General features: G+C 24.1%; 1 protein-coding gene across 1 annotated transcript in view; it reads left to right on the top strand.

Annotated features, from left to right (window-relative positions):
- The first annotated feature begins 2570 nt into the window (after positions 1 to 2570).
- The window catches only part of LOC112689538 (metabotropic glutamate receptor 2), a 310121-nt gene continuing 297355 nt past the window's right edge, over positions 2571 to 15336 (top strand). Inside the window, exon 1 of the mRNA XM_025563298.1 lies at positions 2571 to 2784. The gene's annotated coding sequence lies outside the window, so the exon portion shown is untranslated. The remainder of the gene's footprint in view (positions 2785 to 15336) is intronic.

Raw genomic sequence — 15336 nt, forward strand, 5'->3', positions numbered from 1 at the left:
TAGTACGTATAGCACTCTAGTTTAAATTATGTAAATTAACTTAAAGTATCATTTCAGTTTTAACGAACCTAATGCAGTATGTTCTTTAATTGAATTAGAAAATGATGAATTCTTTATTAATTTTATAACTATGATAAAATTAAATATACTTTGAGTATTTTCTTATCATTTTATTAAACTTGAATAATATTTACTTCTAAATAATTCAGAGTAATAATTACTCTGAGTTATTTAATTATTAAATGTACGAACTTTTATTTAACTGATAGCAACCAAACAATGGATATTTTAATATTTAAGGAATACAAAGATTAATGATCGAAAAATGAATTTTGAATAATTTATGATATTATAAAAATCCTATAAATGTCAATAATTTACGCTTATATATAAATATACATGAGTCTCATGGTCCAACAAATGATAATAAATATAAAATTCTGTTGGAAAAGCTTATGTTTTATATTTTCAACTTAGTTTGCGAAACATTAATAACTTTCCATAAATAACAATTTCATAAAATATTGAAACGTTAATTGTAATTTACTAAAAAATTTAATGAAATACTAACACCACACATTTTATAAAATATAAACACATTTTCTCAAATTTAAATATTTTGGTTTAATAATTATATTTAAAAAGATTGAATGTATATGGATCATTGTTATGATTTTACTTCATCACTGAATGTTATAAGAAATTAGCGATTATTCATATTTCAAATAATATCGTTATAAATAAAAAAAATATTACAGTATATAAATTTAACTCGTAGGTTTTACACTTGCCGCTATCAAAGTTACAATTGTCATGATATTAAATAATTAGTATTTCAAAGAAACATTTTGATGACTAAATACCAGAACCATCACAATATATTCTCAGTTTAAGGCTTACTTTTTAAAGTACTTATTTTTTAAAAAAATATTAACGAATGATTTATTTAAGTATTTAAACACTGAAATATACTACGAAACTAAAGTTTTTAAAAAGATAATTTATATGATATATTGATAATATTACTTTACATAAATACAACTTAAAAGTGTGCATATAAAAACTTTTGTTAAACTTTTTTACAAATTTTAAACTGTATTGTAATGTTTTTACTCATTGTGTCAGTTGAAGTAGGATACAAATAAGTAGTTATTTGTATATAACACCTATTTTTATGGAGACAATTAGAAAGACAATTCAGAAGTTTTCTGAAAATATTGAATTCCACTTAGATTATTATGTGCAGTACGTTTCAAATAAATAAATATTATAGTTTTCGTTGATATTGTAGCTTATAATTTAACTAATTACAACATGTATGAATTACAGTATATCAGTGTTTATAATTAATGTAGAAATAAATACCTTTTTTTTATAATACAATAGAAATATGATTAATGTGATGTCATCTGGTACGTTATCTGGAAAACGGTATTTTGTATATGCATTTCATCTACATTAAAGCAAACAGTGAACTGTCATTATTCTTTCAATTATTGAATCAATCTTACCACTTATAAATAAAAAAAGTACGATTTTTATTTATTTTACTAATGAATCGACCTCGTATACATACTACAATTTAAATCTGCTCCAAATGCAATATTTAACATTTATGTGAAGGTTACCCGATATGTTTACATAATTTTCTCTCTTTTAAAAAATAATATTCATTGCATACAATGGGGATCATTCGTCTACCGTTCCAATAAATAAAAAAAAAAAAAAAAAAAAAAAAAAATGATGACTCTTATTTATGTTTAAGTAATACCTATCGAACATTGCAATTTCGATAGTCGATACCGAAAAAATGTGGGGGTTAATGTCTCGTCAACAACTCTTTACATTTAATCCTTTCCGTGAAAATCTACCGAAAAAGTAATTTAAAAAAGACCTCAAGGCTTAATTTATTCTTGTTTTACAAGAAAAATGATGTCATTTTTCGTTAATTTTTAATGTAATTTTTTAAAGTATTTTTCATATTTTATACGAACAAGTTTGAATATTATATCAATTTTTTGTTGACTCATTCAAAATAATTCATGATCCAGAACTGAGTAACCACCCATATGTCGAATAAGGCTGAGTTCTAATACTTTAAGCTCGGTATGATTTTTTCATTCATGATATTTATGAAATTGACTCATACATTAGTAATAAAATCTTGTTTTGTTCCTTCAACACTGTATTGTAACGCATTTATGTTTTGATAAACTTATGGCGAACGTACTGTACTCGATAACTTATAAAAATCGATTGAAGTGATAGAAACATATTTCGAGGCACCTGTGGATTTCATGGATAGCATGCGCTGTTCGAACACTGCCTTTCTTCCACCCCACACCTCTTATCCCAGTAGTGCTACCGGCTCCGAGTGTTGGTGCCACGAATTTTTCAGTCGTTGCATGCAGTCACGTCTCTCCGGGGGTTCGGTCGTTAATCAAAATGCTTGTCCGTCGTGGGAAAAGTAGTGTTTGAAAACGATACATACGAAATCGAAAAAAAAAAATAAAATAAATTTTCAGCATTTGTGTGTTCGATTTGATTAATTTTCTCTACTCAAATAAATAGTGATATAATAATGAATTAATTTGTTAATTATTAATTAATGTTATTGTGATCGGATGTTTATTAAATTCTATACATTATTAGTGTTTAGAAGTGTTCGAAAATTGTGTTTACTAGACCTTAGTAGTAACCTAACCTTGTCTGCCTTTAATTTTTACGATAAATAGTACCAGATAAAAGATGAAGAGATCATAGAATACATAAACTCAGAATTAGGTAAGAGTTTTAAATCAAGAGGTGCGTGCATTTTTCACAACAGTAATATACACATAAGTCAAATAAAATTAATTAATAAACTACATACATTTTAAAATATAAGTGTATAAAATTTATTATTAACACAAAACTGATTTAATTTTAGTTAACATACAAGTATTGATTGATGTTCAGATGAATACATCCAGTGCCAAACCATTTTCACATCACCGTTATAATTTTTAGTAATTTTTTTATTCATGAAATAAAAATGTTTTGATATATTTCATATTAAATTTATAAAATTAATTTTTGTCATGTGTATCCAGCATGTAGATCCGGTAGGCCTAACGTGCTTATAAGATTATAAATAAGTGTGATTAATGTCATTAATTCACAAGATAATTATCATTAAATAGTTTAGAATAATTAATGGGTTCAGAGGTAATATTTAGTTCATTAAATAAATATTTTAGTCACTATTCAGTGTATTAAAGGATTTTTTGGTATAAGTTTATGACATACATATAATATCATTCATTATATATTCAAATATGAATTAGTTTAATGTTATTAAAATTCAAAGAGGGGATATATTTTTAATTAATTTTATAGATGATTATTTATTAGATATTTATTTATGATTAAATCGTAGTGATTATAGTATATAACTATCACGTCTCTAAAAAAAAACTTATAATTTTTGACATATCGTATAGTTTTTCTACTTGGTATATATACATATTTATATTATATTTTAGCTCAGAATCGTTTTTGAATATTGTGGTTTATAATCCATTTCAAATTCATTCAAAGAAATTAAAACAATGATACTATTCATTATAATATAAATAATGGGAAACACTCGGTCTCAATGTTTTATCGGCTATTCAAATATTCAAAATCATATTTATTAAATATTGAATGAATTAAAATATTTTCCAATTTACTAAAGACAGAGTGATTAAGTAATTTTGATATTACAAAACAGGATTTTGCAATTATGTTTGTTTACAAAAGACACAGATTACACGTCTACACTCTGAATTTGGAGATTATTAAAATTACATTCAGTACAAACATTTGAAGGTCCTTATTCTCAGTATTTTTTAATTTAAATACACGTATTATAAATTTGATTTATGAATTACGACAAAAAAATTTTGGAATTGTGAAATATAGTTTAAAAAAAAATAAAATATGAAATATAAATTGAAAAGATAAAATTAGATTATTTATTATAAAAATAACTAAGAATAAGCTAGAAAATAATTTAGAAAAAACACGTTCGAAAAAAAAGTTTCTATAGTTATTTAAAATTATTTTTACCATTAATAATTTTGTCTTAATCGATGATCTAAAAAAAAAAAAAATTGGTTGGTACTTAGAAGATTAGAAGATAGTTTAATTTAATATTCTATTTAATCAAATCTGTAATTCAGATAAAATGTTATCATAAAGAAACCAATCAAACCAATCATTATTGAAAACATTAACTTTTATTAGTGATTTAAAAGTCCCGTTCATAGCATTTAGGAAATTAGGGTTTGGCTGTGTAAAGTTTTAGTGAAATTTACTACTCGATTCGGTTACTTGAATTACCTAGATTCTATAAGATGACATGTTTTTTATATTCCATGACTAATTATTTCATTAATATTTTAGTAACTCATTTACAAAGTTAACTCGAATAAATAATTAAAAATATATAAAATACAAGATTTATAATTGTTGAAGATTTTCAAAACGTATCTTGTTGGTATATGTTTGGAATTAAAGTTGAACTCTTGATTAATGTCAGTGATGAGTTAAATTTCAATTAAATTCTTTTATATTTATAATATTTTTCTCAATGAAAAATATAACAATTTTTGAAATATTATCATTATTAGGTAAGACTTCTAGAATATATTTATTAAAGTATATTATTGACGAATTTTAAAATGAATTCTTCAAATTCTCCGTTTTTCATAATTGTGAATGTAATCGAACGGTCGCTGCTGTGACTTATTCATGAGTCGTCACTTGATTTTAATTATGCTCATATTTCATATTAAATCTATGTAGATCTGAGTCTTATAAATTTACTGGAATGTTTAATTTCATATAATAGTGTAGTAACATAATACAGTGGCATAATGAAAATGTTTATTAATAATTCAACCCTACTATTGTACTGCATTATTGAGCGTTGTATTTGTTGGGCTTTTATCAACATGAATAAACTTATTTGAAAAAAATATGTTTTCTTGTATTTTGAAATGATGACTGCATAACTTGAAGTTGTTTCATTAATATTTATTTTAGTATTTCAAGTAAAATTAATGATTTTTTCGTTTTACAAAATGATTTATATGAAAATATTCTACAGGCAAAATAGATGAATATATAACTATATGAAGAAATTTAAATTAGATTCACTAAGCGGAATTTATAAACTAAATATACTTTTTTTTTAAAAATTTTGAACGCTCAATGATCAATTGGTTGGAAATATTTGAATTCGTGTTTGTTAAAAACATACAAGTTTAAATGTTTCCAAAACTATAGATTGACCAACGAAAGTACGAGACCACGGTAAATTGTTCGATTATTGTTCATTATATTGATTATATAATAGATATTATAAAATCAATGTTTATTACAAGGTTTAAGAATATGACGTTTTTGGTTTTAATTCTCTGTCAAAATTCAAAATATTTAAAATAGGCAGTAATTTATTTTATAGTCGGCCACTTTTTTATTGATTTCTATAGTATAAAACATATGTTATTTATTTAACATGTTTAGGATTGTGAATTTAGTATAATGTTATTTTTTTTAGTTTTTTATATTTATATTCCACTAAATATTAATACTATTAAATTATATCATGTTTTAATACGTTTTATCAAATTTTATTATTGAAGAAAATACAAATTTATTTAAAAATTCAGTTAATGAAATGAGCTTTGTTTATAATATTCAGATATAAAAATGTTTACATTATATTGGATCGATCAATTAATCATTTACTATACAATTATATTATTTCGAAATAGGAGAATATTGTTTATATAGAATAACAATTTTTATTCAATACAGAAATTATGATACAATTTGTATTAATTTCTTTATAATTTTGTTAATTTATTTTCATATATTTGTACTAGTTCCTTATATTTTATTTATTACTTAAATATCATTATTAATAAATTATTCATAAATCATCATTATTTATTTTTACTGTAAAAAATGTTAAAGTTTTGAATATTATACCACAAGCATTAATAACTTAAAATTTATTTATGTTAATTCATTTTTTTTTTTTTATCTGAAATTCTTCGGGAATAATTTACATATATTATACCGCTTGTTAATTCATCTATCATTTTATTTCATACATTTATTAAGAGTATTGCAAAAGGTAATCGAAGGATGTACACATTTCAGATCAGATACCAAGTGAAAAATCACACACTGAGAATACTACTACTCTTAAAATCCTATACTAATAGTAATTTTTTCAGAGAGATCCAAAAAAAAAAAAAAATAAAATGTTATTTCTACTCGTTTATCAGCGAAGATGAACCTTCATGACAGCACTCAAAGCAATCGATTTTGTTTAGTTTTCTTTTTTAGTTGTTCTTTAGTCGGAAAATATTATTACCGTAGACCAAGCCTGTTGGTTAATCGATTTTCAATTAATCATTTTTAGAAGAAAAAAGTTGTATTATTATTGGACTTATAATATGATAAAACTTATAAATACGAATCGTGATGGTACAATGTGAGGGATTAGTTTATGCATGCATTTGTAAGTGTATGATCTTCAGTGGAGAAAATAAGAAAAAAATTCTTAGGAGTGGGGGCCTGAACTTTTCTCATGAATGTAATAAGAAAAAACAATAGCTTTTATTTAATTACCATAATAGTAAAATACTTGTATAATATTAATAATAATATCTTAAAATAATTATAACAATGACAGTACAAATAATGATTAAAAAAATAACTTTAAATAGTAAAAATAATAGTTTATAGTATATATAGTAAAATAGTAAAAAAATACCTTTTTTTTATTTTATTTAAAGATTTATTTTTGGAGAATATCTTATTATTTTAAAAAACGAAGAGAAAAAACAAAAAAAAAATAATATGATAATTTTTATTATTATAAATATGAACGTCTGCATTATACTATAATAAAAAAAAAACGTGCTCGAGGTGTTTTCAATAAAATATTGAAATTTTGTTAGAATACAATTAGAACTATACAGAATCAAAACAATGGAAAATATTGCGTTTAATGAATTAAATATCAAAAAAATGCAGTTAATTATCTAGAATAATTAATTATTATATCTTTAATATAATGCATTATTTTATATATATATTTAAATAAATATAAAAATCATTGAGTTTAAATATTTTGAATAAACAGATTTAATATTTTGCATAATAGAAGAGGTTGAATAGCAGGAAAAAGACTATTTAACAGTTTAAAACCCGTTTAAACATTTGGGCGTACTCCAAAAAAAAAAAAAACTAAAACAAAGAAAAGGTTGAATATAAAATTTTATAAATTAAAAATATGGAAACGCTTATGAGTTTTTGTTAACAAGTATCATAGATTAAATATAACATAATATACTTTAAATTCAAAATACATTTCCGTTTTTTAAATATTTTATACATCTATTATGACTTGTTTTACGAAAAACATTATTTTATTATTTGAACGTATGCATAATCATATTTAGATCATGATTTAAACTGTCTTGATTTAATTTTTGCACTTTTTGGATCAATAACAAAAGATTATTATTCTAAATATATTTCAATACTTATTTGTAAACTAATTAATCTACTTATTAATTAGTGAACAAACTATAATTTAATGAGCTGATAAAAAAGACGCATCTTAGAATTTCAGTATTTCATAAGAAATTACTTTTATTCTAAAAATGAATTTTCAAATCGCTTACAATTATAGGTATTTAAGTATAAACACTTTTCGTTGCATTAAATACAACGTATAAGTATACCTATAACTGCATGTTGATTGAGGTACGCAAACAACTTTTTTTCATGATTATTAATATTATAATACGATTGATCATTAAGAGTGTCTACTCGTCGTGCTAACGAACTTTTACATGTGCATAGTATTGGATTGGATAAGCATAGTTATTATGTTTAAGTCGGAAAACGGTGGAGATCTAAATGTAATGTCCATGGCACTAGTTTGAAATGGTGACGATGTTGTATTATCATTATTATGACCAAGTAGTAAAGGATAATATGTCAGTAGCAAGTCAGACGTGTACAATAAATTAATATGACGTCCATTGCTTGGTATCATATATACCTACATCTAAGATTATTAATTCTGTTATTATCATTTATGATAGATTGCAAAATGCCTGAACGTTTCTTTATGAAACGTGCCAACCTTTAATTTGTTCCTTTCATAACTTCCTCTACATAGGCTTTAATAAATATATTTTGCGCTTTTATTGATTTATTGAGAAAGGGTTTAATTATATAATCCGTAACGTATTATAATATCGGACCTTCCATTATTATCACACATATGCTTAATTTTTAGTTAGGATAATGTCATTTAACGAAAACATATTGAATAACGTGTATTATCCGGAACCCTGATTTGGCAAACGCACAGTGTGTGTGAAAACGTAATCATTACGATTGGTGGCCGAAAACCAGTGAAGTTAAATATGATTTGTAAGGTAATATTTATGTATTTGGTTTTCGGCTCTGAAACATATTTCGAAATGTGTTTTAGTTTTCTTTTCTTTGTTATTCTGTGAATTAAGCTGCTGCGATCGTACTCGTAAAGGCGAATATACATGAAAAATGAGAGTTGATGAGTATCTTCATTATTTATAAGGATATTTTACATTATTGTTTGAACTGTGCACAAGCTTATAAAGTGACGAGTTTCACGTCGTATTTTACGTATTCAGCGGTACTGAACTAAATACATTATGTCAATACCGCATTAAAATATTATTCCATTTAATAGTAATTATTAATTATTTATTTATTAATTTTTCCATGTATTGAACTAATAGAGTGATTCATTTTTTTACTTCTAATGATATTTTTAATGAAATTATTTTTTATATTTTAATTATTATTAGAGTTTATCAAGATTATAATATAAAATGTAGATTTTTTTCAATAAAAACTTTAAAGTTATTGTAGCTATAAACTATGATAGAAGTCTATATTGAAAATAAGGCATCTGATTGATGTTAAATTAGGTATAGAAAGTTTTTCTTTTTGTTTTAGGTTAATAATTACAATATTGAATTTTATTACGTTATAATAGTTAATGATGGTTTTTGGGCATTGTTTTAAATTTTAATTTTTTAAATAGTTTTTTTTTCTGGTAATTGTAGTTTTAAACTTTTTTAAATAAATAAGTTTTGATTCAGTCAGTCAAATAAAAAAAATAATAAAGCTTAACTATTAAGATAAACCAACAAAAGAAAATTGATTCCTTCTGACGAAACCAGAAATTTACTGTTGGTAAATTATAAGTTATAATTAAAAATACCTTTATAGCAACAAACATTTTATTTAAGTTTTTAGTTACAAAAATGAGTTTTTACATTTGTGTGTCATATTAAGTTTTCTAGTCGAATCAAATACATATGTATTAAATTACAATTATACTAATATCATGGCTGTACTAATATAATACTATGCGTATGAACAAATACATTAGTAATAAGATATTTTTATTAAAAAAAAATGTAGGTATAATTTTATCAAAACATCTTATAAAATTAACATAGATTTTAGTTTATATTACTGTTAATATTAATTAATTCGTATTATTTTAATTGTATTTATCGTGTTATTTTTGGTTTACCATATATGAATAATTTCGTTACTGAACATCATCAAAAACTATTGTTATTTTATGATGTGATTTTTTTCGTTCAAAGACTATATAAAAGTAATTGTATATTAATTGTATACAAAATATATTTCAAATTTTTAAAATAAATAATTTTTCTATAATCAACCTTAAACAATATATATATTACATTCGTAGTATATGATATAACAATCTAATTATAATTACATAATATGTATATATATATATATATATATATATATAATAAATATGTGATGTTTTTTATTATAATTCGCTAATCACAGCGTAAACGAACATTTATTGAAAGCAAACATTATTAATATTTATTTTCCTTGCTTATTAGTTTTTAATCATTTTTTTTTAATGATTTCAACTAAAAACCATAATTTTAAGAAGTGGCTTAGGTTTTAATTTTTTTTCATTGTTGTATTATGCACAATAGCTTTGGCTATTGGATACATATTTGAGAATTGTGGACTTTTTCTTATTATGATTGTTGAAATTCTTGTTCGTGGTACAATAACTGATTATGAAAATCAAGAAGAATCATACTGATTTTTCAATATATTGCATTACATATTATATATATACACTATTCATCACCGACTTTGTTGTTTTATGTTATTTATATCTCATATATATTTCAATTTTTCCTGCATTTTATTTTCGATTATTTATTCAACATTAAATAAACATATTACAATTAGTGAATAAATAATGCAGATATTTATATCGTAATCGGTATAAATTATACAGAAAAAGAAAAATTTTATATAAGTTTTTAAAAAGTTAATATTTGACTGATTAATGCTTTATATTGAACACGTATTTCAACAAACAATTGTTATAAAAGTAAACTTTCTTTATTTTTTTCACTGAAAAATAAGACCCACCAGCTATTAAATGAATATACTTATAGCATGTTTTATTTTAAATGGTTGATACGTGTTTCTCTAGTAACCAACTTCAACAATTTTTCATATGGATTTGGTCGGTTAATTTTTCATGAATCATCAAGAGAACAGAACAAACATATTAGGATTTATAACTTAATTTGTCCATTACCAGACTATATAGGAATATATTAAGTTGAATAAACATACACTAAGTTTAAATTAATTTTTTTTTGCTTTTGTATTTGTGTCGTAACATTTTTCGTTAGAACATAAATAAATCGTTGATATTGTATTTATTTTAGATAAAATATACTTGTATACCAATTTGTTATGTTGAAACTTATCTTATTATAATATTGATAAAAAATGTTTTGTATTAATTTGTTTTTAACAGACTTATTCTTGAAGATTTTATTAAAAAATCTGAGATGAATCGAATATTTTACGTAAAAATGAAGATCTAAAGTTTCATTTTTATTTATCGTTATTTCTTAAATTAAATTGGAAAATAAGAATTGTAGAACTACGAAAATTATTCTGTGAGTATATTGAAATAAATATTTAAATAATGTGATATTATGGATTCCCACTGGAATATTTAATAACAAATATTTTATGTATATAGTAATAGATCGTAGTTGGTAAAAATTAATTATTCCATATAAGACATAAAAAAGATAAATATTATTCCATTCTATTCTTAGAAAATGAAAAGTTATTATTTTCGATTTTGTATTTTCATATTAAAAACTTCTATATATTACCTTACTAATCCGAGGCTTCTTAGGTCTGTTGGATTTTAAATGTTTTTGATGTGGTAGTATATTTGTTTGTGTGTTACACATGTTAGGCAAAGAATTATTGGTGTTTTTTTCTCTCCTGGTGGTTATCCGATTCAAAGAGAGAAACCGTCACCGGTGACCAACTGGTGACTGTGTAATTTAGAGTCTACATTTTAGACACAGCTGCCTTATTTCACTCGGTCACGACGCACTAAATCATAATTGTTATCACCCAAAAATACGTGTCAAATCGTTAATAAATTTAAGCTATGGATATTACCTACATATTTACTACAGTCTTAGATAAGTTTAAAGTGATGTAATATTTACTTTTATTATAGTTAAAAATTGGTTGATACAATTTTATAGACGATAGTTAAAATAATATTTGTCAATACTCAAATTTATCTGAAAGATATGTATAGTTTCAAAATTTAATAACCGTATAAAATTGTTGTTTTTTAAATTATATTAATTTTAAAACATCCTCTAACTGGTAACTCTTCAAGTCTTAAAGCAGGTGATTTATGAAATATAAAATTCAGTAACTAAAAATACATTAACCACCTATTCATTATCATTATGTTTTATTGACATTTTAAATGTATTTTATATTGCAAAAACTATAGCGTAACTAATACATTTTTCTGAGAATAATTTTATAATATTTAAACATTTTATGAAGTTCATCACAATTTCTCCTCAGCTCTAATGATTGTTTGAAAAATTATTAAAATTAATTTATTCTTTATGGTGACTAAAATGTTAAGTTTCAAGTCTACAACCCATAAATGTAATGTACTGTATTAAGTATATGAAAAGTTATTAGTCAGCGATTTAAATAATGTAAGTTCGTGATTCATAAGTTATTTTAGCATATGATGTATTTTATTTTTAAATTAAAAAAATTGATAGTTCGTTAATAAAAAAAGATTATTTTATTTTTTAAATAAGTTATAATAAAAAAAAAAATTCTTATCGATTGTCGCCTTATTGATAATCATACATTTTTTTAATGTAAAATACAATTAAATATTAATGTACACGGAGTTTGATTTGAACATAATAATGTAGTGATCGCTGTGCAGGACAGCGTACTCATAATTAGTTATTTAAACAACGTAGCACATTCAATGTGAGTTAGAGATGTTGTCGAGAAGGTAGATAATTAATGAAATTGAACACTGATGTAAAATACAATAAAAAACTTAAATAAAAATGATGTTCTAATTCTTTACTAGGCATTTCAAAATAACGTTTCCCTAGAGATCCAGGATAGGCATGGGTGAATCGTTACTACACTTTTGATTAGCACTACATGTTCTATCTATATTTCAATTCGTTTTCATGAACCGTTTTTTTATATTTACTTGCCGATCACATTAAACAATAATATTTGAATAAAAAATTAACGGAGCTCACGGGCGAAGCTGTGATGGGTCGGCTAGTTAATAAATATTTTTAAAACTATACTAAAATGCTTGAATTACGTTTAGAAACTTGATGGTAGATGTTGGGGTGGTTAAGGGTGAATTCTCATATCCTCTCTTACCTTACTTATCCAAAAAAGTGGTTAGCCCCCCCCATTTAAAAATCCTGGCTACGCCACTGCAAACAACACAAGCAAATAAAAAAATTCAGCTAAGTAAATTATTCATGTCTTAATTCAGTTTCATGGAAAATACTTAGAATGCGTAAGTTCTAGCATTCTTTCACATGACACTACAAACCTCGTGTTCTTGCGACCATCATTCGACAATTCTTGTTCATGTTCGGTCTTATTACCATTATCACGTTTCGCGTGATACTTCATTATATTTCACTTCTACGCGTTAGCATTTTGTTATACTGCGCATACGCACGAACGTTTTTGTTATTCTTATAAAAATAAAGTTTCAATCATTATTATTATTAGAGTTCGATCTTTTTTATACATGTTAATCTTTTATATCGATTCTTCTTTTTGTTGGGTTCGAGTTTCGTGACCTGCGATCATATCACTCACAATAATACTTATCGTACTTACGTTTCGGTAGATTTTATGAAGATAAGAATTAATAACGTTTCTAACATTATTCCTAATTTTTTATCTCGGTTACAGAATATAGAAAGTCGATGATAAAGTTGTTATAGCATAAATTATAGATGTATAAAACAATTGTTGTCGCTGTATACAGTAACTGCTATGTATTTGTAGTATAAATATGTGAATTACTAATGCAGTGAAGTCTTACGTTCACATACAAAGCATAATCCCATCCGCAACAGTATCGAGGTTTGTACGAAAACTAGATTAGGCTTAGACTATAATCAGGGGCGTCGAAATATAAAAATATGTATATGTAGGGAAAATCATAATTTACAACCCACCCACCCACCTTACCTAAATACCTATTTAAGTTAATTATCTTAATTTCATTCAACAAGGCAGTTATAATATAGATATATCCTTAATAAGTTCATAAAACTGTGTTATGCGTATAACAAACAAAAATCCATAATTATGGTACCCATTTAAGAATCATACAAATAAACTATTACTAATAAGAAATATATAGTACTTACATGAAATCTACAGAGGTGTAAAAGTTAGGTTATAAACATTTTTTACCTACCATTTTTATTAAAAGAATTACCACTATCTTGATCAATTTGTTTTGTGATTTAACTAAATGTATTACACACAACAGAGTCTAAAACTAAAAATGTGTATTTAAATGTTATCTTTATTTCAATTATTATTTAATGCCAAAAAAATTCTGTTTAATATTCCTACTTGACAAAATATTATTTTATACATTTTTTTTTAAATTTTCTGTTAATTATGCAATAAATTTCGAATTTTGTAAACATTTGCAAAAACATGCAATAATTATTAAATATTTATCAAAGTGTAAGACATACCATCTGAAGTTGGATAAGGATTGTATCAGTATCCATACATACTTTCTTCGGTTTCGATGTATTAAAAAAGGAAGTAATGCTTCGAGAAATTATTTTCATTTTACGTTGCTTACAAGTCCAGGTGTCTTTTTCAATTTGTAATATTCAGGTTTTCTTGTTTTTTACCGCATACACACATCAATTTTTCAGATTTCGACATAATACATTTTTAATAACGCGTAATAATTATAAAAATAAATAATTAAGTGTAATATAGAATCAGTACTAAAATAATTAAATGATAATACAGCACATGACTGACGGACTGAATGAAGAATTATGTATTTATGTGAAAACTGATGGTAAATTCATCGTATTAAGATAAAATAATAATTGTGTATAATAATATATTATACTTTTTTTTATTAATATAAAGGCTTCAATTACAAAGATTTAGTTTTACAATATAAAATATGACATTATTTTATTATTATAGGAATAAAATGTGAAAAATTATAATATTTAAAGTTTTTTACCTAAATTTATTTTTTTGAAAAATTTAAAAATGTTGCCGAAGTTATGTTGACTGAGGGCTTCTTCGAGTGATATTGGATTATTGAGAAGAAAACGTGAGGTTGAGAATTTGGGGCAGTCCATACCAATGTGAAGTATTACATGTGTCACACGAGGGGAGGGATTTACTTAGTTATCAGATATGAGTGAGTGGTATGGGAATGGTCTATCCTGGATCTGTTTATGATTATCTGTTCTCTCCTTTGTAATGAACTGAATACGCTGGGTTTAATCAATACAAAATATGTTTATTTATAAGAACAGTTATTTTTACATTAAATACATAAGAACATATAAATATATACATCACAACTTATATTTGATCGGAAAGAGGTGACGAAAGATGTCGAGCTCATCTATATGTGTATTCGGTGGTTATTGATTTGATTCCCCGGGTGAGTAAAAGGTACATGTTTCATTTAATAAGTTTATTATAGATTAATGTATATTGCTTCTGGAGGTATTAATTTATTGTGCATTGGAGGCGTTTCCAAATTCTACTATTTATTTACTGTTATAAGTGCATGAAAGTTTATTAATTGTATTG

This window comes from Sipha flava, unplaced genomic scaffold (assembly GCF_003268045.1).
Source record: "Sipha flava isolate LNK unplaced genomic scaffold, YSA_version1 112_pilon_pilon, whole genome shotgun sequence".
NCBI classification, from domain to species: domain Eukaryota; kingdom Metazoa; phylum Arthropoda; class Insecta; order Hemiptera; family Aphididae; genus Sipha; species Sipha flava.